The following is a 27,775-nucleotide window of genomic DNA, read 5'->3' as shown; positions in this document are numbered from 1 at the left end:
CTACCCAGCAAGGATCTCACTCAGATTTGACAGAGAAATTAAAAATTTACAGACAAGAAAAGCTAAGAGAATTCAGCACCACCAAACCAGCTTTACAACAAATGCTAAAGGAACTTCTCTAGGAGGAAACACAAGAGAAGGAAAAGATCTACTATGACAAACCCCCCCAAAAAAGAAAATGATAACAGGAACATACATATCGATAATTACCTTAAATGTAAATGGATTAAAGGCTCAAACCAAAAGACATAGACTGGCTGAATGGATACAAAAACAAGACCCATACATATGCTGTCTACAAGAGACCCACTTCAGACCTAGGGACACATACAGACTGAAAGTGAGGGGATGGAAAAAGGTATTCCATGCAAATGGAAATCAAAAGAAACCTGGAGTAGCAATTCTCATATCAGACAAAATAGACTTTGAAATAAAGACTATTACAAGGACAAAGAAGGACACTACATAATGATCAAGGGATCAATCCAAGAAGAAGGTATAATAATTGTAAATATTTATGCACCCAACATAGGAGCACCTCAATACATAAGGCATATGCTAACAGCCATAAAAGGGGAAATCCACAGTAACACAATCAGAGTAGGATACTTTAACACCCCACTTTCACCAATGGACAGATCATCCAAAAATGAAAATAAATAAGGAAACACAAGCTTTAAAAGATACATTAAACAAGATGGACTTAATTGATATTTATAGGACATTCCATCCAAAAACAACAGAATGCACTTTCTTCTCAAGTGCTCATGGAACATGCCCCAGGATAGATCATATCTTGGGTCACAAATCAAGCCTTGGTAAATTTAAGAAAATTGAAATCGTATCAAGTATCTTTCTGACCACAACACTATGAGACTAGATACCAATTACAGGAAAAAAAAATCTGTAAAAAATACAAACACATGGAGGCTAAACAATACAGTACTTAATAACCAAGAGATCACTGAAGAAATCAAAGAGGAAATCAAAAAATATCTAGAAACAAATGACAATGAAAACACAATGACCCAAAACCTATGGGATGCAGCAAAAGCAGTTCTAAGAGGGAAGTATATAGCAATACAATCCTACCTCAGGAAACAAGAAACAGCTCAAATAAACAACCTAACCTTACAACTAAAGCAATTAGAGAAAGAAGAACAAAACAAACCCAGTTAACAGATGGAAAGAAATCATAAACATCAGATAAGAAATAAATGAAAAAGAAATGAAGGAAACAATAGCAAAGATCATTAAAATTAAAATCTGGTTCTTTGAGAAGAGAAACAAAATTGATAAACAATTAGCCAGAGTCATCAAGAAAAACAGGGAGAAGACTCAAATCAATAGAATTAGAAATGAAAAAGGAGAAATAACAACTGACACTGCAGAAATACAAAGGATCATGAGAGATTACTACAAGCAACTATATGCCAATAAAATGGACAACATGGAAAAAATGGGCAAATTCGTAGAAAGCACAACCTTCTGAGACTGACCCAGGAAGAAATAGAAAATATACACAGACCAATCACAAGCACTGAAATTGAGACTGTGATTAAAAATCTTCCAACAAACAAAAGCCCAGGACCAGATGGCTTCACAGGCGAATTATATCAAACATTTAGAGAAGAGCTAACACCTATCCTTCTCAAACTCTTCCAAAATATTGCAGAGGGGGGAACACTCTCAAACTCATTCTACGTGGCCACCATCACCCTGATACCAAAACCAGACAAACATGTCACAAAGGTAGAAAACTACAGGCGAATATGACTGATGAACATAGATGTAAAAATCCTCACCAAATTTGGATGCTAGCAAACAGAATCCAACAGCACATTAAAAGGATCATACACCATGATCAAATGGGGTTTATCCCAGGAATGCAAGGATTCTCAAATATACACAAATCAATCAATGTGATACACCATATTAACAAATTGAAGGAGAAAAACCATATGATCATCTCAATAGATGTAGAAAAAGCTTTTGACAAAATTCAACACCCATTTATGATAAAAATCCTCCAGAAAGTAGGCATAGAGGGAACTTACCTCAACATAATAAAGGCCATAAATGACAAACCCTCAGCCAACGTCATTCTTAATGGTGAAAAACTGAAACCATTTCCTCTAATATCAGGAACAAGGCAAGGTTGTCCACTCTCACCACTATTATTCAAAATGGTTTTGGAAGTTTTAGCCACAGCCATCAGAGAAGAAAAAGAAATAAAAGGAATCCAAATCGGAAAAGAAGAAGTAAAGCTGTCACTGTTTGCAGAAGACATGATACTATACATAAAGAATGCTACCATCTTTATGCTATACATAAAGACGCTACCAGAAAACTACTAGAGCTAAGCAATGAATTTGGTAAAGTAGCAGGATACAAAATTAATGCACAGAAATCTGTTGCATTCCTACACACTAATGAAAAATCTGAAAGAGAAATTATGGAAACACTCCCATTTAGCATTGTAACAAAAAGAATAAAATACCAAGGAATAAACCTACCTAAGGAGACAAAAGACCTGTATGCAGAAAACTATAAGACATTGATTAAAGAAATTAAAGATGATACAAACAGATGGAGAGATATACCACATTCCTGGATGGGAAGAATCAACATTGTGAAAATGACTATACTACCCAAAGCAATCTACAGATTCAATGCAATCCCTATCAAACTACCACTGGCATTTTTCACAGAACTAGAACAAAAAATTTCACAATTTGTATGGAAACACAAAAGACCCCGAATAGCCAAAGCAATCTTGAGAACGAAAAACGGAGCTGGAGGAATCAGGTTCCCTGACTTCAGACTATACTACAAAGCTACAGTAATCAAGACAGTATGGTACTGGCACAAAAACAGAAATATAGATCAATGGAACAGGATAGAAAGCCCATAGATAAACCCATGCACATATGGTCACCTTATCTTTGATAAAGGAGGCAAGAGTATACAATGGAGAAAAGACATTCTCTTCAATAAGTGGTGCTGGGAAAAATGGACAGCTACATGTAAAAGAATGAAATTAGAACACTCCCTAACACCATACACAAAAATAAACTCAAAATGGAGAGTCTCAAAAAAAAGACCTAAATGTAAGCTCATACACTATAAAACTCTTAGAGGAAAACATAGGCACAACACTCTATGACATAAATCACAGCAAGGTCCTTTTTGACCCACCTCCTAGAGAAATGGAAATAAAAACAAAAGTAAACAAATGGGACCTAATGAAACTTACACGTTTTTGCACAGCAAAGGAAACCATAAACAAGATAAAAAGACAACCCTCAGAGTGGGAGAAAATATTTGCAAAGGAAACAACTGACAAAGGATTAATCTCCAAAATTTACAAGCAGCTCATGCAGCTCAATATCAGAAAAACAAAAAACCCAATCCAAAAATGGGCAGAAGACCTAAATAGACATTTCTCCAAAGAAGATATACAGATTGCCAACAAACACATGAAAGGATGCTCAGTATCACTAATCATTAGAGAAATGCAAATAAAAACTACAATAAGGTATCACCTCACACCAGTCAGAATGGCCATCATGAAAAAATCTACAAACAATAAATGCTGGAGAGGGTGTGGAGAAAAGGGAACCCTCTTGCACTGTTGGTTGCAATATAAATTGATACAGCCACTATGCAGAACAGTATACAGGTTCCTCAAAAAGTAAAAATAGGACTACCATATGACCCAGCAATCCCACTACTGGGCATATACCCTGAGAAAACCATAATTCAAAAAGAGTCATGTACCACAATGTTCATTGCAGCTCTGTTTACAATAGCCAGGAGATGGAAGCAACCTAAGTGTCCATTGACAGATGAATGGATAAAGATGTGGCACATATACACAATGGAATATTACTCAGCCATAAAAAGAAACGAAATTGAGTTATTTGTAGTGAGGTGGATGGACCTAGAGTCTGTCATATAGAATGAAGTAAGTCAGAAAGAGAAAAACAAATACCGTATGCTAACACTTATTTATAGAATCTAAAAAAAAAATAAAATTGTTCTGAAGAACCTAGGTCCAGGACAGGAATAAAAATGCAGACGTGGAGAATGGACTTGAGGACATGGGGAGGGGGAAGGGTAAGCTGGGACGAAGTGAGAGTGGCATGGACATATATACACTACCAAAGTTAAAATAGATAGCTAGTGGGAAGTAGCCGCATAGCACAGGTTGATCAGCTCGGTGCTTTGTGACCACCTAGAGGGGTGGGAGGGAGGGAGACGCAAGAGGGAAGAAATATGGGAACATATTTGTATGTATAACTGATTCACTTTGTTATAAAGCAGAAACTAACACCCACTGTAAAGCAATTATACTCCAATAGAGATTAAAAAAAAAAAAGACTTGTATCCAAGTTATATACAGAACTTCTATAACTCAGTAATAACAACAACAACAAAACAACTAAAAACATGGGTAAAAGTCTCTAACAGAAACTTCATAAAAAAGTATGTGAATATCTAATAAGCACACATAAAGGGAAATGCAAGTTAAAAGCACAATAAGAAGCCACTACCGAACAATGAGAATGGCTAAAAATTTTAAAGTAATAATAGAAAGAGAGAAAGGAAGGAGGAAAAAAATATCTGACAGAACAAAGTGTTGACCTGTATGTGGAGCAAACACAACTTTTATTAATTTTGATATAAATTGATAGAAACACTTTGAAGAAAGGTCTGGCATTTTCTCATAAAACTGACCATACACTTACCCCATGATCAACAATTCCAGTCCTAGGTTTATCTAATAGAAAGGAAAATGTATGTTCATAAAACACTTCTAAAAATGTTCATTACAAATTTATTCTTAATAGTTCAAAACTAGAGCCTGCCTACACATGTATCAATAAGGGAATGGATAAACACATTTTAGTATATTGAAACAACAGAATAGTATTCAGCAATTAAAAGGAGTAAACATAAATATAACAACGTGGTGTAGCTCAAAGGCATTATACTAAGTAAGAGCAACCTCCCAAATGGTGTGATTCCATTTATATAAAGTACATATGGTGTGATTCCATTTATATAAAGTTCTGCAACAGACAAAACTAACCTGTGGTGGAAAAAAATCAGAACAGAAGTTGCATTGGCAGAGGGAATGTGGAGTGTCGCCTGAGAAAAGGCATTCAGGAACTCTGGAGTGATGATTCTATTCTATGTTTTATAGGGATTTGCATAACACAGGTACATGTATTTGTCAAAAGTCTAAGAGAATGTACACTTAATATTTGTGTGTTTATTACATGTCAGTGTTACCTTAAAAGAAAATATGTAAACAAATATTGCATTCAAGTTAGTAATATATTCTGGAATATTTAGGGGAATTGACTGATGTCTACAATTTACTTTTAAATGCATCAAAAATAAGATAGATTGAGGGATGAATAGAGGAAAAGACAGACAGACATGTAATAAAGCAAGTAAAGTAAAATATTAATGGTGGCATCTAGGTGGCAGGTATATAGGAACTCACCATAAATTCTTTTAACTTTTCTGTATGTTTGAAATTCTTAATATTGGAAACAATTATGCTGAACCAAAGAAGCCAGACACAAAGGAGTACATATTGTATGATTCCATTTATGTGAAGTTCTAGAATAGGCAAAACTAATCTCTAGGGATAAGAACCAGCTCAGTGCTTAGCTGAAAAGCAAGGGGAGTCGACCAGGAGAGAACATTTTGGGATGATGGGAAGTCTCTAAATCTTGATTGGGGTACTGTTATGTGGGTGCCTACATTTGTCAAAATATTTCATACTGCTCACTTAAAATGGGTGCATTCTTTAATTGTATCTAAATTCTAGCTCAATAAATTTGATTTAAAATTTTTCTCTACTATTCTATAATCAAGTGTCCATCCCAAGCTTCATGTTGGTGGGGGAGGGGTTGGATGGGCATATCTAATGCCTCCTAGACTGTCTTTAGCCTACAGAGGCTCAAACCTTCCCCTGCTCTTATTGGTAACATCCTCAGCTGGCTTATCCCTGGTGCTGACAAAGGGTCCATACTTGGTAACAGAGCATCTCAGAGCAAGTCCAGGCTGGCCCCTCTCCTTTGCTCCATGGGGAAGGGCGCTGGCAGTGATGGAAGCCAGCTTAGGTGAGTTGTGTCTGAGGTGCAGGGGGGCACTGCATGTGTCATCACCTGGTGTGGGGAAATGGGAGCTGACAAGATGCTTTGAGGCAGGGTGGGGACACAGAGGCAGAAGCTGGGCCATCCTTTCTGGATACTGCCATGGGCTTGGGAATAAAGTCCTTCAATCCACCTGTGTGAGCACATGCTATGAAAGAAGTCATGGGGTGGCTCCAAGTCAGGGTAGCACGTTGAGTCCATGGAAGTCCCTAGAGCTCTTCTTTCCTCTTGGTCCTCTTCCCAGGCTCAGGTGGGTTTTATTTTACGACCAAAACACACAAAGTGGGGGCTTCCCTGGTGGCGCAGTGGTTGAGAGTCTGCCTGCTAATGCAGGGGACACGGGTTCGAGCTCTGGTCTGGGAGGATCCCACATGCCGCGGAGCAACTAGGCCCGTGAGCCACAACTACTGAGCCTGCGCGTCTGGAGCCTGTGCTCCGCAACAAGAGAGGCCGCGATAGTGAGAGGCCCGCGCACCACGATGAAGAGTGGCCCCCGCTTGCCACAACTAGAGAAAGCTCTCGCACAGAAACAAAGACCCAATCCAGCAAAAATAAAATAAATTAATTAATAAACACCTACCCCCAACATCTTAAAAAAAACACAAAGTGTCAGATACCTTTCTGAGGACAGCTTCTGGATACTCGGTCTGAGATAAGGGAGATAAGGGAGACTGCCTGTAGTGATCTGACGATGCCAGTCTGTTTTCTTCCCATCTGATTTTTAACTCAGAGCATCTCTACTCTTTAGCTCATAGACTTCCGAGAGTTTATGTTCCTTTTTGGCACCTTATGAAGCGAGGGTGGGGTGAAACAAATTCATTCTCTAGCAGAACTCTGACACATCTCTTTAAATGCTTATGTCTCCTAGGAGACTGGCAGCTTTTTGAGGGTGGGGGTAGCATTCTGTTAATCTCTCTGCCTGAATAGCCTAGCATAAGCCATGGCACTGTTTCCAAACGGACATTTATTTTCTGAGCATCGCCTACATATATTAGATATCATTAGGGGACAAAATAAAGAGAAGACATATTGTTTTTCCTTAAGGAATGTGTTCTCCTGTCATGAAGATAAAATATTTCCACATAAAACTATTAGGAAAAAAACACAAGCGAGTACAAACTTGGCTCTTGGCTTCTGTTTAGTCAGTCTCCCGTTCCTCCTATGGGAAGGCAGAAATCAGGAGTGGTGTGTGCAGAGTGCAGTTATTATGAACATTGTCATGGAAGGACTATATTGATTGGTGGATTGGTGTAGTTTAGATAGACAGGGAGGAAAAGGGGAATGACTTCTCAGCAGAGGACTGGTGAAATCTGGAGATGTGCATTATTATTATTACCATTGTTTATCCATTTGAGACTTTCCGTCTTTTTTTTCTTTTCTTTTAAAGATTTTAAAAAATTAATTGATTTATTTATTTTTGGCTGTGTTGTATCTTCATTGCTGCACGCGGGCTTTCTCTAGTTGCAGCTACTCTTTATTGTGGTGCGCGGGCTTCTCACTGCAGTGGCTTCTCCGGTTGCAGAGCACGGGCTCTAGGTGCGTGAGCTTCAGTAGTTGCAGCACGCGGGCTTGGTAGTTGTGGCTCATGGGCTCTAGAGCACAGGCTCTGTAGTTGTGGCGCACGGGCTTAGTTGCTCCACGGCATGTGGGATCTTCCCGCACCAGGGATCAAACCAGTGTCCCCTGCATTGGCAGGCGGACTCCCAACCACTGCACCATCAGGGAAGCCCTGAGACTTTCCATCTTAAATGCCTTCAGATTTCTTATCGCCCAAAGATGTGGGCTCCTTTTTCCTCTACTCTAAGTTGTAGGATAGCAAAATCTCATTGGCAATCCAAAGAGAGCGGTCTGAATGCCTGCTGCATGAGGATGCTGCTTGGCACTAGAGTCAAAATTTTTTGCACGGGGGTGAAAACAATGATTTATATGCATGTATTATTTCTCCCACTGGAGTGCAGGCTCCTTGAGAATAGGTGTTATGATTCACCTCTAAGACCAACACCTTAGCACCAGGCCCAGAGCCATATATAGGTTAAATACTCGGTGTCTATTTGCTTTAGCAAACACAAGTTATCAGAACTTAGTGATCAGTTTTTTTTTCCTTACAGCTAAGCCCCCTGAGAGCTGGTTTTAAAGAAGAAGGAAGAAGGAAAGAAAAGCTCAGCACTGAGTTACCATTTGCTGAGGATTTACCATGGGCCAGACACTGCTCTGGATGACAAGTGTGAAAGATCCCATCTAATCCTCACAAAAACCCCATGAGGTGGGTATAATCTTTATATCATAGTGAATAAATATGGGCTCAGGTTAAGTGACTTTCCCAAGGTCACAGAGCTGGATAAGGGGATTTGCACCCATCAGATGGACTTTAAAACCCCTGCCCTAGGGACTTCCCTGGTGGCGCAGTGGTTAAGATTCCGTGCTCCCAATGCAGGGGGTCTGGGTTCGATCCCTGGTCCGGGAACTAGATCCCACATGCCTGCCACAACTAAGGAGCCCACCTGCCACAACTAAGACCTGATGAGACCAAGTAAATAAATAAAATATTAAACAAACAAACAAACCCCTGTCCTTTCCACGATGTCAGATTATCTCCAGGTCAGATGTTCCCTTCTCTCCCTTCTCCATTGTCTCCATTCTAAAACCGGGCACTCATCTCTGCTCCCAAGCAACTGGCACAGCTCTCTAGGATAGCTCTTATCACACGAGATTATTCATAATTATTCATCTGCTCACCTATGACCTGCTGAGAAGTGCCTTATTCTTCCCTTTATTCCCCATTCTCAGCTCTGTGTCAGGTCTACATCACACCCACTCCATAAATACTTTTAGAAATTAATTAAATCCTCCTAAATCCTCCATTTCTAATTATCAAATATGTTATCTTTCGTGGAGTGGAATAGAGGGTTACACCTTACAAGAACTGTGACAGAGAAGAAAATCCTCCCATTAGTCCATTCTTTTCTGTAAGGACAAATCTTTTTGGTCCGCCACAGGTATGTGGTTCTCTTCAGGCACACCTGCCGTAAGACAAGGGCAGGAGAATTATCCCCATGCCCCCCCTGGTTGGAGGGCCTGGAAATCTCCGGGTCTTGATGCTCTTGAAAGGATTGACCTGCCATGGGATGCTTAGTGAGTCCAGCTAAGCAGGGCTAAATCAGAGACTCTCTTCTTTCTAGAAGTCTGAAGCTGCTTCACCCTCTCTTCTTACTGCATTTTCTAGACCTTGTGGCCACAGTATGTACTCTCCAAAAGCAAACAAACAACAACAAAAAGAAATAGTACCCTCCGTCTTTCTGTACGGCTCTTGCTATATACCTGTACTTTCCCTTCCTTCAACATCAAAGCTCAACTTTTCTTTAGCTATTTCATTCTCTCTGTCTTTCAGAATTCATGCTTGGGCACCAAGCAGACTCAAGAAAAGACTTCTAAAAATTGCCTGCCATTCCAGAGAGGGAAAATACAGCAGGACAAGCCCAATTTCCTCAAGAGGGAAGGGGAGGCAGCCATCTTGGCTGCCAACTCATTCCAACATCCAAGCAATCCCTGAATTTACTTGGCAAAACACAAACCAGCAATTGCCCAAGACAAGAAGTGAAGTGGTTTTTATTCTTGCCTGCCTTTTTTTTACCTCCATGAGAGAAATGACTGAAAGATTTTTATCTTGCTCTCCAAAGAACCAATCTGGGCCCAACGGAAAAAAAGCACTCCTCTGTTGTGTCCAATGATGAGAATATTTCTAGGATGTTTCAAAGAATCAATCATGGGCCTAGAGCCTTAGGAAACATGGTGGGTGCCACAGTTTGGAGAAAATGGGTGTTTCTGTGAAGAAAGTAAAGCAGGGCTTACTTCTGATTGTCTTAACCTTAGCTTGTTCAGACTCATCTCTGTCCTCACCCCCTAAACTTCAGCATCTTAGGAACATGAGTGCAATGACTTCTGAAACCAACGACCTGGAGTTAAGCCAAACCTCACAGGTTAAGTTCCCAGACCTCCACGAACCTGCTTTTAATTCAGACATCAGTCACAGGACTGGGGGTTCCCAGGCCCCCTTGTTTCTGACCAGCTGTTGCAACTCAGGGGTTCTCACTACCTCTTCAGGTTTGATAACTCACTAGAGTGATTTGTAGAACTCGGGAAAACGCTAGACGTATAATTACACTGTTGTCATAGCAAAAAGATACAAAGGGAGAAGCATAAGGTGAGGTGTGGGAGGACCCCAGACAGGAAACTGCTACTGGGCGAGGACGTGTACCCTTTGGTGCACTGTGGAGCTCACTGGAGCTTATTACTGGGGTTTAATTACATTAGTATGATTGCTTGGCTCATTGGCCACTGAACTCAATTTCCAGCTGCTCTGTCCTTCTAGAGGTGAGGCTGATGCCCCATGACACAAGACCCCAACCCTCTAATCACATGGTTGGTCTTTCGGGCATGACCAGCCACCATTCTTAGCATCTCATTAGCATAAACTATTTAGCAGTCCACCAGGAGTCACCTAGTTAGCATACATTATCAGGTGATCAGGTGTGGTCAGAGGTACTCACCAGGAATAACAAAGCATCTCTTAGTACTCAAGAAATTCCAAGGATTTAGAAGTTATCCCCAGAAATGAGAACAAAGACCAACTAAATTCTTTATGACACAGTGAGGAAGCCCAGATTCAGTCTGAAACATGATCTAATGGATTTTGCCATTTAACTCTTCTCAGCCTTTGTCTCTTTAGACTGAATGATCTTAACTGATTTAGGGTGCCGCCAACTCAGCATAGGATTCTGAGGGTTCAAACGCCTGAATGTCTTCTTGGATCGCCCATCTCACCGTGGAATCTTGGAAAAGTCTCTTAACTGGCTGAACCTCAGTGTCTCCAATCACAAATGAAAATGTCAGACTGTAATATCTCTATGAACTACATCGAACTGATGATTCTATGGCTAAGGCACTAAAGCGCTCTGACACTCAATTTCCTCATCTTTAAAATGAGGGTTGGATTAAATGATTTCTAAGGTCTCTTGCTGAGCTAATAATCATGATTTAAGTACCTTAAGACCTTCTCAACGTGTAAGGAAAAGATGACTCATCCTTATTCCACATGGCCATAGCATTTTCTAGTTTATTGTTCTCTCCTCTCCAGGAATAAGATGTTGGCTGGCTACTACCTTATCAGCAGCCTCTCACACAGATTCATGAGAGGATGCCAAAGATTTTTCTATCTTAGTTCTGGGAAAATGAAAGAAACAGAAGGTAGGAAACAGGAATAAATTTAAAGTCTGTGCCATAGAATGCTGGGTAATGGACCAGCCAAGAAGGCATGGCTAAAAGAGTGTTTGTCCCCTAGATGCATCTTAATTTTTCATTAAATACTGTGTTGCAACATAAAGGAAACCATTTACAGGAAAAGGACCTCAACTGCAAAATGTGGCCACTTTCTAACTGTCAAGCATACGTGTTTTTCTGGAGGCCCATGAAACTTTCGTACTTAAAAATATGGGGCTTCCCTGGTGGCGCAGCGGTTGAGAGTCCGCCTGCCGATGCAGGGGACACGGGTTCGTGCCCCGGTCCGGGAGGATCCCACATGCCGCGGAGCGGCTGGGCCCGTGAGCCGTGGCCGCTGCGCGTCTGGAACCTGTGCTCCGCAACGGGAGAGGCCACGGCAGTGAGAGGCCCGCGTACTGCAAAAAAAAAAAAAAAAAAAATTAAGTAAAAAACTACATGATAATGCTGCTGATACTCCCCAAAGCAAACAAAGAAAATCTATTTATTCCTGTGTCTGACCCCCTGAACCAATAGCTTCTAAACTTTTTGATCATACGCCTCCAAAACGGGTATACAATTTGAGCACATCCCCCAAACATATATCATTTATTTTTATATCACACATGTCTTATTTTATTAAACTGTATCTATTTTACACAAAATAATAGAAAGAAAAGAGAGCTAAGTTAAAAATAAATTTATTTGCAATCATTTTATTTTACGTGATAATGAAGCAGGAGGGAAGGAAGCAGGGCACAACCTTTGAAAGAATGGCATAGCCCGAGGACATTACATAAACTGATTAGAACTAAATGGGTCCAAGATGGCGGACAAGTCGACTTTCTCCACTAGACCTTGAGCCTCAGCGTATGCTCACATCAGCAAGCTAAAGGACACACCCACAGGCGCCATGACAGTTCCAAGACCGACCATAAGGATCAAAAAGTGGGTGGTGGCCCAATTCCTGGAAATCCCTGCCCCTTCCTAAAATAGTTGGAATACTCCTCCCACTCATTAGCCTATGAAATTACCCACCCCTATAAAAACTGACAACCCCATACCCTGGGGCCTTTCTCACCTTCTGAGATGGCCCACACTCTGTCTGGGGAGTGTCCTTCTCTCTAAATAAATCCACTTCTTACATATCACTTTGTGTCTCACTGAATTCTTTCTGAGATGAGACCTCAAGAACCTGAACTTCATTAAATCCTGAAACCAGGTGTGTGATCTCAGTTGGAAGACTGTGGGTTTTGGCCGGGTTCGAGTCCCAGCTGCGTGGGTTCAAGTCAGGGCACAGAGGTCCAAGTCCTAATCTGAGGTGCATGCTTTCAGTAACACCACAAAAATCATGTTTCTTTCACTAAAACATCTCAATGTTAAAAATATTTTAGTGAAGACAATGTGATGAAATATGCTTTATTACTTTTGGAAATTATAGTTTGTTATAATGTGATACAACACTTTGAAGATTTGGCTCAAAATCCAGTTTATTTTATTTAATTTATTTATTTATTTTTGCTGTGTTGGGTCTTCGTTTCTGTGTGAGGGCTTTCTCTAGTTGTGGCAAGCGGGGGCCACTCTTCATCGCAGTGCGCGGGCCTCTCACTATCGCGGCCTCTCGTTGCGGAGCACAGGCTCCAGACGCACAGGCTCAGTAGTTGTGGCTCACGGGCCTAGTTGCTCTGCGGCATGTGGGATCTTCCCAGACCAGGGCTCGAACCCATGTCCCCTGCATTAGCAGGCAGATTCTCAACCACAGCGCCACCAGGGAAGCCCCAAATCCAGTTTATTTTGATGTTTGATTTTAATGGTCATCATAGCTGAAAATTATAAAACCAAATAGTACAGGATTCAAATAGAAGAATGGTGTCATTGGCTAGGCTGATTAAATCATAATAATTATTTTTCAATTATGCAAAGGTTTTAGTTCATATCTGATAAGTATATTTTTATGATCCCTCAGATTCACCGCTTTTCCTACAAACAAAATGGGAGGTACTGCATTGCTATATATGTGTGTGTGTGTCTCTCTCTGTCTCTCTCTATGTATTATATAATACATTAAATAATATATAATATGTATATAATATTTATTATATTTATATTTAATATTTACATATTTATAATACACTTCATATTTTTAGAACAGTTTTAGGTACATAGCAATTTAGTAGACATTAGAGAGTCCCCATAGAACCCTGTTCCTTACCTGCACTGCTTCCCCCATAATCAACATCCCATACCAGGGTGGTAGATTTATGACAATCAACCTACATTAACCCATTACTATCACCCAAAGTCCATAGTTTACATTAAGGTTCACTCTTGGTGTACATTCCATGTGTTTTGACAAATGTGTAACGTGTATCCACCAACAATGTATCACACAGAATGGTTTCAGTACTCTAAAAATCCTGTGTGATCCCCTATTCATCCCTTTCTCCCCCAACTCCTGGCAACCATTGGTCTTCTATGGTTTCCATACTTTTGACTTTTACATAATGTCATATACTTGGAATCATACCGTATGTAGACTTTTCAGATTGGTTGCTTTCACTTAGTAATATGCATTGAAGGTTCACATCTTTTCATGGCATGATATCTCATTTCTTTTTAGGGCTGAATAACATCTCATTGTATGAATGTACCATATTTTGTTTATCCATTTGCTTACTGAAGGACATTTTGGTTGCTTCCAAATTTTGGCAATTATGAATAAAGCTGCTGTAAATATCTGTGTTCAGGTTTTTGTTCAGATATGAGTTTTCAACTCTTTTGGGTAAATACCAAGGAACACATTGTCAGATTGACTAGAATTGGACACACCAGTGTCAATATTTTTCTTAAAAAAGATACAGTTGTCTACATATAGAAATATTTATAGATACTATATATAAGGCAATTAGTAGACACACACATATTTTCTCATTCTGCTGGCTGAGTGGACCTGGAAACAAAGTCACCTCAGTAGCAATGAGACTACCTTGCACCCAGATCTTGGTTTTTAATAACATTTTCTAATAAAAGGAACCAGTGCTCTTGGAGAAGTGGCTGATTCTAAGACTGGGGCAGTGAATTTACAAGATGACTCTGGGGCATCTTGTAGTTCCAGAAAGATAAGAAAGTGCTTTTTTTTTTCCATAAAAGTACAGTGATGGAGGATGTAAAAGGGACATGGGAGCATATTGAAAGGAAAGGAAAACCTTTCCCAAAGGAAAACCTGGAACAATTTGAACAACAAAATAAGATAATACTCTACTCGAAGTATAAAATAAAAATGTATGAATACACACTGATGTAATAAATTAATGAATAGGTAAGTGAGGGAGAAGAGATACATCACCCACACAGAAGAACTCCAAATAACTTACACAGATAATCCACCCTCAAGGAGTTGGAGCATCTCTCTCCACTCCTTAAGTGTGGACCATACATGGTGATTTCCTTCCAAAGAGCACAGTATGCAAAGAGGGAAAAAAGAATACAGGGGAGAAACCTGACAAACGCTGTCTTTACCAGATGATCAAGGTTAACATCTTGAAGTGAGAATTCATGATGCTAGTATGTACCCTTGATATGACGTAATGAGAATGGCGTTTTACCTCTGGTTTTCCTCCCAGGAACTCATCATCCCAGTCAAAACATGAGAAAAACATCAGAAAATCAATTGAGAGGCAGTCTACAAAATACTGCCAAGGTCATCAAAAACAAGGAAATTCGGAGAAACTTCATAGCCAAGAGGAGCCTAGGAAGACATTATATAAATATTATGTAAATATAAATATAATGTGATGTCCTGGATGTATCCTGGACCAGAAGAGGCATATTAGGTAAAAACTAAGGAAATCTCAGTGAAGTAATGACTTTAGTTAATGATAATGGATCAATATTTGTTCATGAATTGTGATAAATATACCTTAGTAACGTAAGATGTCAATAATAAGGGAAAGTGGGTGCAGGGCATATGAGAACTCTGTACCATTTTCTTAATTTTTCTGTAAATCCAAAACAATTCTAAAACTAAAAAGTTATTTAAAAATTTTAATTGATATTAACAAATTGCTCCATTAAAATGCAACAATATATACTTCCACCACCACTGTGTGAAAGTTTGTTTCTCTGTACCCTTGACAAAAGTGAATATTATCAATCCTTCTAATATTTGTACACTTGAAAGGTGGCAAATGATATCTCACTGTTTAAATTTGCATTTTTAAATTACAAAAGCGATTTAGCATCCCTCTTCTCATTGATTGGTCATTTATAGTTCTTTTTCTACAACTGTATGTTGCTATCTTTGCTCATTTTTCAAACTGGGTCATTGGTGTTTTTCCTGTGTAGAGCTTTTGGTGTGGTTAAAAAAATAATCCTTTTCTTTAATAAGTTTGCAATTTTTTGCAGATTGTTTTCTTTTGACATTCTTTCATTTTTTAAAAATATGCAGAAAATTTAAACATTTTTGGTAATCAAATCTCTCTTAATTTACAATTTCAGAGTTTCATCACACTTCTGTTTTATTCTCAAACTAAGTCCTCAGAAGCTTGATTACCCTACATGGGTCCCTTCAAGCTAGTCCCTAATTATTTTAGGTGTTCTTGAAAAGATGTCTCACATGGGTTCACAATCCAGTCAGTTGAAATCCCTCCTGGGCTTTGCTCTTGTTCTTCTGCTGCCATGCCACTTGTTTTCTGAAAGCCACGTGGAAACAGGTGGTACATCAACCCCCTGGAGACACTAATCTCCAAACCAAGAGTGCTGTCCTTCCATCATGTCAGGTTCCAGTCCTCAGGATGTCGGAATAGGTCAGTTCAGTGCAAATACATTTTAAAATTTGTTTCCTGTATATCTCTGATAACTCACCAGTTACTCTTAATATCCTTTGCTGATTTCTCCTAACTTCCTGGTGATTAAATGCCAGTTTTATGCTGCAGGACCCAGACCTTGACCTCCTCTTTAGCAACAATCATTTCTTGGATGATCTCAGTTCATTTCATTTCAGGCTTTAGCTAGTGTTTCCCAGTGGTATACATTTCCAGCTGTAAATCTACTCTGGACCTCCTCTCTCCTCTCCAGACTCATATATCCAAGCCTAGTCAGCCTTTCCACTCATTTAGTTAATAATCATTTCAAGGGTCACGTGTCCAAAATTGAATTCCTGACCTTTGCCCCAGTCTTCAACACCCCAGTAACCGGGAACTCCATTATTCCGGCTACTCAGGCCAAATGGTCGGAGTCACTCCTTACACTTCATCCCATACCTCATATCCAATATGTCTGGAAATTCAGTTAGCTCTGACTTCACAATACATCCACAATCCAAACATTTTCCAATACTCCTACTCATAAGACCTAGGTCACAGTCACCACCGCCTCTCTCCTGGAATAATACGCTGACGTCTCCGAATTGGTCCTCCCACTTCAGGCTTTGTACGCATCATCTCTTCTCTATACAGCTACCAGAGAGATGCTTTTAAAACATGTCAGAATATCTCACTTCTCAGCCTAAAACCCTCAAAATGGCTTCCCCTATCACTCATGAAAACCCCAAACCTTACAATTGGCCTCAGGTCCTAAATGTTTCTGGCCCCCTGCTTTCCCCCTGAGCCCTCCCCTCACGGGGCTCTTTGCTGTTCCTTGAATACACTAAGCGTGCATCCACATCACGGCCCGGGCCCTGGCTGTTTCCTCCACCAGCACACTCTTCCCCCACCAGATAACCACACGACTCACTCTCACCTCATTAGGGTCTCTGCTCATATGACGCTTCTCCACAGAGGTCTCCTGCAAACACCCTAAAATGACAACTGCCCTCACTCTCTGTCATCCTGTTACTTGCTTTATTTTCCACCTTTGCGCTTGTTGCCAGCTGACACACTATTGTTGTTTATTTGTTTATTGTATAACTCCCCCCACTGGAGTATAAACTCTGTGTGGAAGAGATACTTTATTATTTTACTAGTTGTATCCCCAGCAAAAAGGATAATGCCTGGGGCTTACTATATAGTCACAGATATTGGTTGAATAAGTGAATACACCCCATTATGTGCCTGGCAGCCAATGTGACGTAGCCCCCGACCTCTAGATCTGATCCTGATCTCACCTCTTTCCCTTTTTCCTCCTAAGCTGTGGCCATATTTATTTTCCCTGGTGTTTCAGAGACCAGCACATTGGGCCACTTCCTGTTTTCCTGATGAATAGAATTGAATTCTAAGGGCCTTGCAAACTGGAGAGGGGACCAGAAGGAGAGCAGAATAGGATCTCTGGGAGCAATTACACAGTATGACATCAGGGCGCGTGAGCAAAAGCACGAAGTAGAGACGGCTAATGAGTACCTTGTGCCAGATCTATAGTCAACGTGGATGCAGAGATAAGTGAACAAAACTCATTTTTCTGTGCCCTTTTTCCTTCCACAGCATCCATGTTCTCTATTGGATTCCAATTCCTAGCCACTCTTGGAAAAGGAAGTAGGGCAACGTGGTGGAAAGAGTCCTAGATTCTTAGAAAGGCTTGGGTTAGAATCCTGCCTCTGATACTGAGAGCTGAATGAACTTGGACACATCATTTAATCTTTGGAAATGTCACTTTCCTCATTCGTAAAAGGCAGCTAACAATGACTACCTCAAAAGGTAGGAAAAAACCTTAATGTCCCAAACCCAACATAAAACAAGAACTTAGTAATGTAAATTGAACCTATCAAGCTGGCAGGAAGTGATCAACCTTATATATGACCTGACATCTGTCTGGCTCTATTTATAGCATCCACTAATGGAATCTGGTGTGTTTGTCTTTCTTTTAGACTCTTTCCCACTCCTTTCTTCCTTGAATATCCTCTTGTCTGATTCTCCGGACCCATGAAATTTTTACATCAATCTGATTCCTCTATGCACAAGACGGTGAACTCTAAGTTTTAGAACAAAGAGAAACAGAAGAGAAGGTAGTTGGGTATTTTTATCTGGAGAAGTGGAGGAACCAGTTCTCTCTCTCTCTCTCTCTCTCTCTCTCTCTCACACACACACACACACACACACACACACACACACACACACACACACACACTGCCCACGGTGATGGAAAGGAAGATACTTCCATATCCCTGCCCCCACACCGCCGGCTACAAAAGCAGAGCTGCGTAATAGAGCCCTGGGACGCCCCCTAAATGCATCTCCCCCGGTGTGATATCAGCAGGTTCCATCATTAGGAAGCAGCAAGGGCAGGTGAGGGTTTAGAATAACATAGGCCCCTGGGGCATGCAGAGCTGCCTTGATGAGAACAGGTTGGGGCGCCCTCAGGAGCTCTGGTTTCTGACCCACGGGAGGAAAAAGAGGCTTCAAGAATTAGAACTAAACTTGAATTCTGGAAGGAGGAACTGTCGCCAGCACCAGTGAGAGTTATCCCAGGAGTGACATACTTGAAAACATTAGAGAAATTAAAAGCCACCTCCAGGATGTGTTTGTCTGAGCTGCTACTGCTATTTCCTTGGGCTCCCCTCTGAGTTCCAATGCACTGCAGAATAATTCTCACCTTGATTAAGACAAATTTTTCTTCCCAGCATGGTGTCCTCAAAAGGACACCTTTTAGGGCCATAAAACTCTGTTTGAATTCCATCTCTGCCAGTCAGTAGTGGTTGGCTTCAGGAAAGTTACACAACATCTCTGAGCTTCAGTTTCCTATCTATAAATTGAGAGTAACAACATTTGTCTCTCAGCGTTGTTTGAAGTATCAAATGAGAGAGCATATGTGTAATATGAATATGGTGTTGTCAATCATTTCTCATTTGCATAGAATGTTTCCATGTGGCAAAGCCCCTGTCTCTTTCCCAGTTCTCTGGAGATTTTCTTAAGTAGGGGTATAAATGTTAACCGAAGGGAATGTGACTTACATTCCTATCATTGGTGCTCCCTGCCCGTATTATTCCTCCCATTTTTCCACCTCACCAAGATCTGTCCTCACCTCCTTTTCTCTTCAGAAAGAGAATATGGTCACCCATGGACTATTCTGCATAGCCTGTCTTCCAAGAACTGGTGTCTTTGAACTGTCTTGTATTTCTCACCTCTGCTATCAACCAGGGAGGCCCAAGTGTCCTATCCTTATAAATAAAGGTAACAGAGTACGCAGGAATGCATACTTCTCTGCTTTAACCCTTTCTTAATCCTTTCTTCATATAGTCATGACAGTGTTTCGTTAAAAATTCCTAAGGATTTCACTCGTCTGCTAGAACGCTCAGGTGGCTTCCTGTCTCAAGAAGAGGTACAGGCCTTTACAATGACCTGCAAGCCCTTCCTTTGTCCTTCCCTCTGGTTTTCAGGTTTCTTCTCTAAGCTGAGAAGCAGCTAAGAGTGCTAAGGTGTGTCATTCCTTCATTCTTCACTCTAGGTGAGCACTAGAATAATCTTCCTAAGTAACCAGTCTTAGTACTTCACTTTTGTCTTAAAATGGTTTACCAACTTATGTTTGTTTATTGGGGAACACTGAAGAAATTAATTGAATTCATGAGCTCTGTAGTCAGGCTCCACCCCCTTGGGGTCTGTGTAACCCTAGGAAACTAAATCCCATTTTGCCCATTTTATTTATAAAATGAGGATGATAAGGATACCATCTGTAAAATCTCCAGTACACTGCCTACCAACTAGTAACTAATAAACAACTGACAACTAGTTTTGCTGAATTATATGGCAGAACCCAGACTCCTATTGTATCAGGTAAGACCCTTTTTAATAACATCTAAACCTACCTAACTTTTAGATGTATCTTATCTCTCTGTCCTAATGGATAGTGCTTTCAAGCTGTATTTAATTTTTCATTGTTACCTAAAGAAATTATGTGTTTCCATAACTGCCTTGCCTTGGTCTCCATTTCTACCTGGCAAGGACCCACTCAATCTTCAAGACCCAGTTCAAAAACTGGGTCAAGATAGTAGACTGAATTCACCTGCTTTTTATACCTTTTGCATAAAAATCCCTTTGGATGATAGAAAAGGTATTATAAAAGACAGTAAATACTGAACAGCACTGGAAAATGTAAAAGGATGCCATCAGTGGGCACTTTTGATGTATATTTAAAATATAGAAAGAAGTCAGAATATCTCTACTTCTGACTATCTGAGAAACTTTTAGAAAAACTCCTGAATAAAAAAAAATACTTGGAAATGATGGATAAAATATTATAAGCGTTCTTTTAAATGCATAGCTGAGCTTCTGAGAAAGAAGGATAAATCTCCAGGGATCTGAAACAGAGGGAGATGTGAACATTCAAGTTGTAAGCTGCCACCCATGTAGAGTCGATCCTGGGAGCATTTGCTATGCTTATGAACCAAGAGGTTTGAGTTTTAGTGGCTGTCACAGAAGAAAACAAGGTCTTTGTTTTCTTCTTGCAACTGAAACTCTGCACAAACCTGGAACCCTCAAGAGGCTACACTGTGGGTAAATAGCGTGTTAGGAAAAAAATATCTCCTGTAACAAAGGAGGCTGCAAGGGGAAGCACCTGTTGCAGCATGGGTTTTGGGAGGGAAAACATCTCCCCTGTATATTTATACTCCTGGGCTGCCCATTAGGAGGAATTGAGGTTCTGAGACACCCCAAGCACATCAGGGTCCCTCTCAATAACAAATGAAAATCTCTCAGGAAAGAAATGCCTTCAGTTTAAGCTTCACAGGGTTTTGAAAGCTGGAGATGTACTGAAGAAGATAGCCAAGTTCAAGAAGGAAAGCATGAGAAAATCAAATCAGAGAGAAAGATGCAGCAGAAAGAATAAACACCAGAGTTAGAGCCACAGTAACCTCAGCAAATAGAATTATTTGATTCAGAATATATATATACACATAGAAAATTAAAAGCTGAATTGAAAATAGACAAAATGAACAATATACAATAAAAAATACAAAGTAGGGTTGACAAAGAACCAAACAGATCTTCTTATAAATAAGATATACTTTTCCCATATAGGCCATTACAGAGTCCTGAGTAAAGTTCCCTGTGCTAAACAGTAAGTCCTTATTAGTTATCTATTTTATATATAGTAGTGTGTATATGTCAAAAAATCTAAATTGAGTGGATACATGTATATCTGATTCATTTTGCTGTACACCTGAAACTAACACAACAATTTAAATCAACCATACTCCAATAAAAAATAAAAAAAGATATACTTATTGTTATTAGCAGTTTAGTAAATGGTTTTAAAAAGAGAATAGACAAATTTCTGAAATGGAATAAATATTAGGAAACTTTCAGAATGCAACCCAGAGAGTAAAAGAGAGAGAACAGGTAAGGCACAGAGAGTAAACAGAAATTTACAAGACATATTGAATCAGATTTCCAGGGAAGAAATTGAGAGAATGGAGCATGTGGCAACTGTTGAAGATACAAAGGGTAAAATTTTCCATAATTGATAAAGGAATCATGTTTTCAGATTTAGGAAACAATGAATACCAATCAGGATAAATTTTTTAAAAATCCACACCTGAACACATTGTTATAATACTGAAGAACACAAAAATAGAGGAAATTTGCTAAAGCAGGAAAGAAGGAAAGACAGAGAGAAAAATAGCTTCAATTTAAAATTAATAACTTATTATTTACCAGGAAAAAAAAGAGTCAGTTTATTACTAAAAGTTCCTTACTAACAAATGTCAGAAAGACATATGTCAGGAAGAAGAAACTTGTGTCCAGAGGAAGGACTTAGATATGAGAAGGAGTAGTGAGCAATTTAACAGATAAATGTGGTAGAGAATTTTAGAAGTATTATCTATATGAAACAATGATAATAATAACAACAACTAACTTGGAAGTGTATTAAAGGCAACTTGGAAATAACAATATACTGGGTAATAATAAAAATAATATACTCATATGATAGCGAAATTCTTCTAAGTTCCTTGTTTAATTCTGTAGGAGATTGTACACTTAATTAAATTTTAATGATTAATACAAAGAGAATAGCAACAGTGTGTAACTAAGAAAAAATGAACAAAAAACTATTTGATAAATTAAAAACAAGTCAGGACATATATATACTACCAAATGTAAAACAGCTAGTGGGAAGCAGCCGCATAGCACAGAGAGATCAGCTTGGTGCTTTGTGACCACCTAGAGGGATGGGATAGGGAGGGCGGGAGGGAGACACAAGTGGGAGGGGATATGGGGATATATGTATACATATAGCTGATTCACTTTGTTATACAGCAGAAATTAACACAATATTGTAAAGCAATTATAGTCCAATAAAGATGTTTAAAAAAAAAAAGTCAGGAAAAGAGAAAAATAATTATAAAATAGAAAGCAAAGTAGATGTAATTTCACATATATATGAATATACAAATATATAATATGTATATACTGTATCTATATAAAAGATATTTACATTATTGTATATAAGATAATCATGTGTAGTATTATATACACATGTAAATATATATATATATATATATATATATAGGATTTTTATAACTTGGTGTCATGAGTGGAATTGTGTCTCCCCACTCCCCAAATTCATATGTTAAAGTACTAATCCTTAGTACCTCAAAATGTGATCTTATTCGGAAATAGGGTCATTGCAGGTGTAAATAGTTAAGGTGAGGTCACCCAGAAGTAGAGCAGACCCCACATCCAATATGCCTGGTGTTCTTAGAAAAAGGGTAAATATGGACTCAGAGACACGAGCAAATTATAATAAGCACATTTTCCAAGTTGTCTGGACATAAAATAATCATACAAAAGATATTTGTTTTCCTATACACCAGCAACAAATGGTTAATTAGATAATGGTTATTTACAAGGCAGAAAAACGATTAGATACACAGAGGAAAAAAAAATCTAAAGAGAGTGTGCAAGACCTTTATGATGAATATTATGACATAGTATTGTTATAAAACATTATATACGGACTTCCCTGGTGGTCCAGTGGTTAAGACTCTGTGCTTTCACTGCCGAGGGCCCCTGTTCAATCCCTGGTCAGGGAACAAAGATTCCACAAGCCGTGTGGCGGTTTGTGTAAATTACATACAAAAATGGGAAAATAGCCTGTGTATCCTGATAGCATTAAGATTACAATGCCGTCTCTTATGCCCAAATATGTGTAAATGTTCAAATAATTCTAGTTAAAATCCCAACAGGGTTATTTGTGGACTTTAACAAATTGATTCTAAAATTTATTTGGAAAATTGATGGGCCCAAAATAGCCAATTTCTTTCTGAGAGGGAAAAATCTGGTGAGGGGACATGCCCTATCAAATATCAAAAATAAATTCTCTAAATACATAATATTTTTAAAACATGGCTTTTAAAAGGAATAGACAAATCAAACAATAGACTAGGATAAAGAGCCTGGAAACAAAACTGCATAAATAGAAACTTAACAAATTAAAATAGGCATTGCAGGGCTTCCCTGGTGGCGCAGTGGTTGAGAGTCCGCCTGCCGATGCAGGGGACGCGGGTTCGTGCCCCGGTCCGGGAAGATCCTACATGCCGCGGAGCGGCTGGGCCCGTGAGCCGTGGCTGCTGAGCCTGCACGTCCGGAGCTTGTGCTCCGCAACAGGAGAGGCCACAACAGTGAGAGGCCCGTGTACCGCAAAATAAATAAATAAATAAATAAATAAATAAATAAATAAATAAATAAATAAAATAGGCATTGCAGACCAGTGGAAAAAGGAAAGTTTATTGAGTGAAAGATGTGGGGCTATTTGATTATGTATAGGGGGAAAATGGATTCCTAACTCATTCATATATAAAAATATATTCTAGGTGAACTCAAGACCTAAATATAACAAGCAATCTTTTTAATCTTTAAAAAAAAAAATTGAGAAGGCTAGCTATATAAACTTATGGTAGCAAAGTTTTATTTTAATAAAACACAAAAACATAGAGCATAAAGAAAAGTTACCTTATACTACATTAAAATCAATAATTTTATAAATCAAACTTATGTAAATAAGTATAAAGACAGACCACAAATTGGTAGAAGATACCTGCAATTCAATATGATCAGTAAGAATTACTAACTAGAACATATAAGAAATCCCTTAGCAACAAAAAGATAAATCAACTAATAAAATGTTAATTTACAGAGGAAATAACAAAATACCCCCAAAAATATGAAAAGATACTCTATTTCACCAATATTCAGGGAAATGAAAATTAAACATACGAGATACCCTTTCATACCTACCAGTTAAGCAAAATTTTAAAAATATGACAATACTAAGTATTGTGAGGATGTGGATAAATGGGAACTCATATGCTGTGGTGAGGTTGAAAATTGTTTCGAACACTTTGGTGAACAATGTGACAATATCTATTATAGACGAAGATGAACATACTTGATGACCCAGCAATTCCAGTTGTGATTATAAATCAGAACACCAAAAACAAAACATCAAAGGGAAAGAAAAATAAGGCATATTGGATTGGTCTAAAGAAGAAACAAGTACAGAAAAAGTCAACTCTGAGGAGAAGCAACTACTGATGTTAAAGCTAATTCTCCCACAGAAACTCCCAAGAAATGCCAAGCTAAGAGTGAACATATACAAAGGTCTAGAGGGAACATGAAGAAATCATCAGATAAATTAATTAAAGGACTAAATTGGAAACAGCTGCGCACACTGAACTTCTCTCCCTCCTCCATTTTGAACATCTGGTGGCAATGGCTTTTGCCCGTGGGAAAAAGCCTTGAGAAATAATATAAAAACAAAGGGAATAATTTTTCTTGGAAGGGCTCTTAGCATAAGTGTTGGCACTGGAGAAATAAACATATAGTCTGAGGTAAATCTGTAAGAATATACGTACAAACATAGAGAACATTTCATTTTTGAAAAAGTCAGTTCCTGTCAAAGTCTCCAACAAAGTAGTCGGAAGTGTAGGTTTAACTTGGGAGACTTAACATGTTCTGTGTCCAGAGAAACAAGATATGACACTCAGATGTTAAGGCACAAAAACTTTATATATTCACCCTTCCCTTCATTTGTCATCACTCATTAAATGCTTTTGTAATGTTTGTAATGAATTTAGATTCATCGACAGGTAAACGAAGATAGGCAGCCAATCGAATAAAGTGTATAATAGCTTCCACTCTAGTGTTCAGTCTAGCCTTAAGCTACTGACCAAGAACAGCCAAGAATCATCAAATATTGGAATGAACACGCACCTCGAAAGAGGCATCAGACTGAATAGTTTGTCCCCCCCCCCCGCAAAAAAAAAAACCCAAGTACAATTGAGGATATAGAGAAAGTGCTTCAGAATAAATAGAGTTAATATCCTTAGGGAGATTAAAAAACCATCTGCTATGAAATAGAACCATAGTTCCGGAACTTACAAATAGGATAATTAGAAAAAATATATTAATAAATCAATGAGAGAATATGAAGAGCTGAAGCTTCCGTTAATGAGCTAAAAGACTGAACCAAGTAATTAGCCTAAGACTAGGGGGCACTAAGACGAAGAGTTGAAAAATATGAGAGAAGAGTTAAGAGGTATGAAGAGTAGATACAGAACTTCCAATATCTGTCTGTTGGTATGTTCGGAAGGAACAATTGTAGGCAAAGAAGAGTGGTAGGCAGAATAATGGCCCCCCAAAGATGTTTATGGCTTAATCTCCAATCTGTGAATATTGTATGTTACATAATGTAGTAGACTGAATAATGGCCCCCCGGATATTTCCTTGTTCTAATCCTCAGAACCTGTGAATGTTAATTTATCTGGCAAAAAGGGACTTTGCAGATATGATTAAGTTAAGGATCTTGAGATGGGGAGTTTATCCTAAATTATTCTGGTGGGCCTGCTGTGCTCTCAGTGATCCTTATAAGAGGGACACAGGAGGGTCAGAGACAAAGGAGAAAGTGATGTGACAACAGAAGCAGAGAGTGGAGTGATGTAGCCAGGAGCCAAGATAAGCCAGCAGCCTCCGGAAGCTGAAGAGGCAAGGACCAGTGTCCTCCTTGGAGCCTCCAGAAGGAACCAGGCCTACTGACACCTTGATTTTAGTCCTTTAAGATTCATTTTGGACTTTTGACATCTGGAACTGTGAGAGGATAAATTTTGTTGTTTTAAGTCACTAAGTTTGGGTAACTTGATAAGCAGTAATAGGAAACTACTGCTCATGAGTTGCAGATAAATTCAAACTTGCTAATCAGCTGTCCTTAAACATCTGAAAACCAAAGTAATTCACCATATTAACAGACTAAAAATGAAACATTATATGATCATTTAAAAAAAAAAGAAGAAAAAGCATTGTAAAATTCAATATCCATTCTTGATTAAAAAAAAAAAACTCCCAGTGAACTAGGAATAAAAAGGAATTTCCTTAACCCAACAATGAGTACCTACTGGAAACCTACAAGGAACGTTTAATACTAAAAGACTAAATGATTTCCCACTAAGATCAAAAACAAGATAAGGCTGTCCACTCTCAACACTTATACTCAACATTGAATTGAAAATTCTAGTCAGTGTAAGAAGGCGAGGAAAGGAAATAAAAGGAATCCCAAAGAGAAAGAAGTAAAACGCCTGAATTCAATGATGACATGATCATCTACATTAAAAAAACCACACAGACTCTACAAAACTACCAGAACAAATACGGGAATCTAGCAATGTTGCAGGATACAACACCAATACACAAAATCAATGGCGTTCCTATATACTAACAATGAACAATCAAAGAGTGAAATTATGGAAACAATACCATTTTAATAACATCAAAAGTACTTAGGGATAAACCTAGCAAAGGGATAAATCCACGCACATGGGAGACTATAAAACCTTGCAAAAGAGGGTCTAAATAAATGAAGAGCTGTGCCATAGATTGAAAAACCCAATAACTCAAAAAGATGTTAGTTTTTTCCCCAAACTGATCTGTAGATGCAACACAAACCCAATAAAAATTGTCCCCAATTTTTTTTGTAGCTGATTCTAACATTCATATAGAGATACAAAGAACTAAAAATAGCCAAAAGCAGTTGAAAAAGTACAAAGGATTGAAACTATTTGATTCCAAGATTATTCTAAAGCTACATAAATCAAGATAGATGCTGGTGTAAAGATAGACAAATAGATCAATGGACCAATGGAGATTTTTCACAAATATACCCACACTTACATGGTCAATTAATTTTTGATAAAGGTGCAAAAACAACTCAGTGGATAGAGTTTATGGTTTTTTTCAACTATATACGATATACAACTATATTTTTTCATTGCAAGAGCAATGGTTGATCAATCTATCATCCACCATCTATATCTGAGCTTATATTTATGCTTTGCATCATGTAAAATTAACTCTAAGAGAATCATAGACCTAAATGTGAAACCTAAAATGGTAACATTTCTGTAAGAAAACATAGAAAAGATTATTTGTGAT

The 27,775-nt window shown here is 38.7% G+C and overlaps 1 long non-coding RNA gene across 1 annotated transcript in view; it reads left to right on the top strand.

Annotated features, from left to right (window-relative positions):
* LOC137203004 (uncharacterized) overlaps window positions 1-15,369 on the top strand; it is a 30,364-nt gene extending 14,995 nt beyond the window's left edge. The window contains exons 2-3 of the long non-coding RNA XR_010932843.1: window positions 8,282-8,436; window positions 15,050-15,369. This is a non-coding gene — a long non-coding RNA (uncharacterized lncRNA). The remainder of the gene's footprint in view (window positions 1-8,281; window positions 8,437-15,049) is intronic.
* The last annotated feature ends 12,406 nt before the right edge of the window (window positions 15,370-27,775 follow it).

This window comes from Pseudorca crassidens, chromosome 11, assembly GCF_039906515.1.
Source record: "Pseudorca crassidens isolate mPseCra1 chromosome 11, mPseCra1.hap1, whole genome shotgun sequence".
Lineage (NCBI taxonomy): Eukaryota > Metazoa > Chordata > Mammalia > Artiodactyla > Delphinidae > Pseudorca > Pseudorca crassidens.
This window is presented reverse-complemented; position numbering and strand designations above follow the sequence as displayed.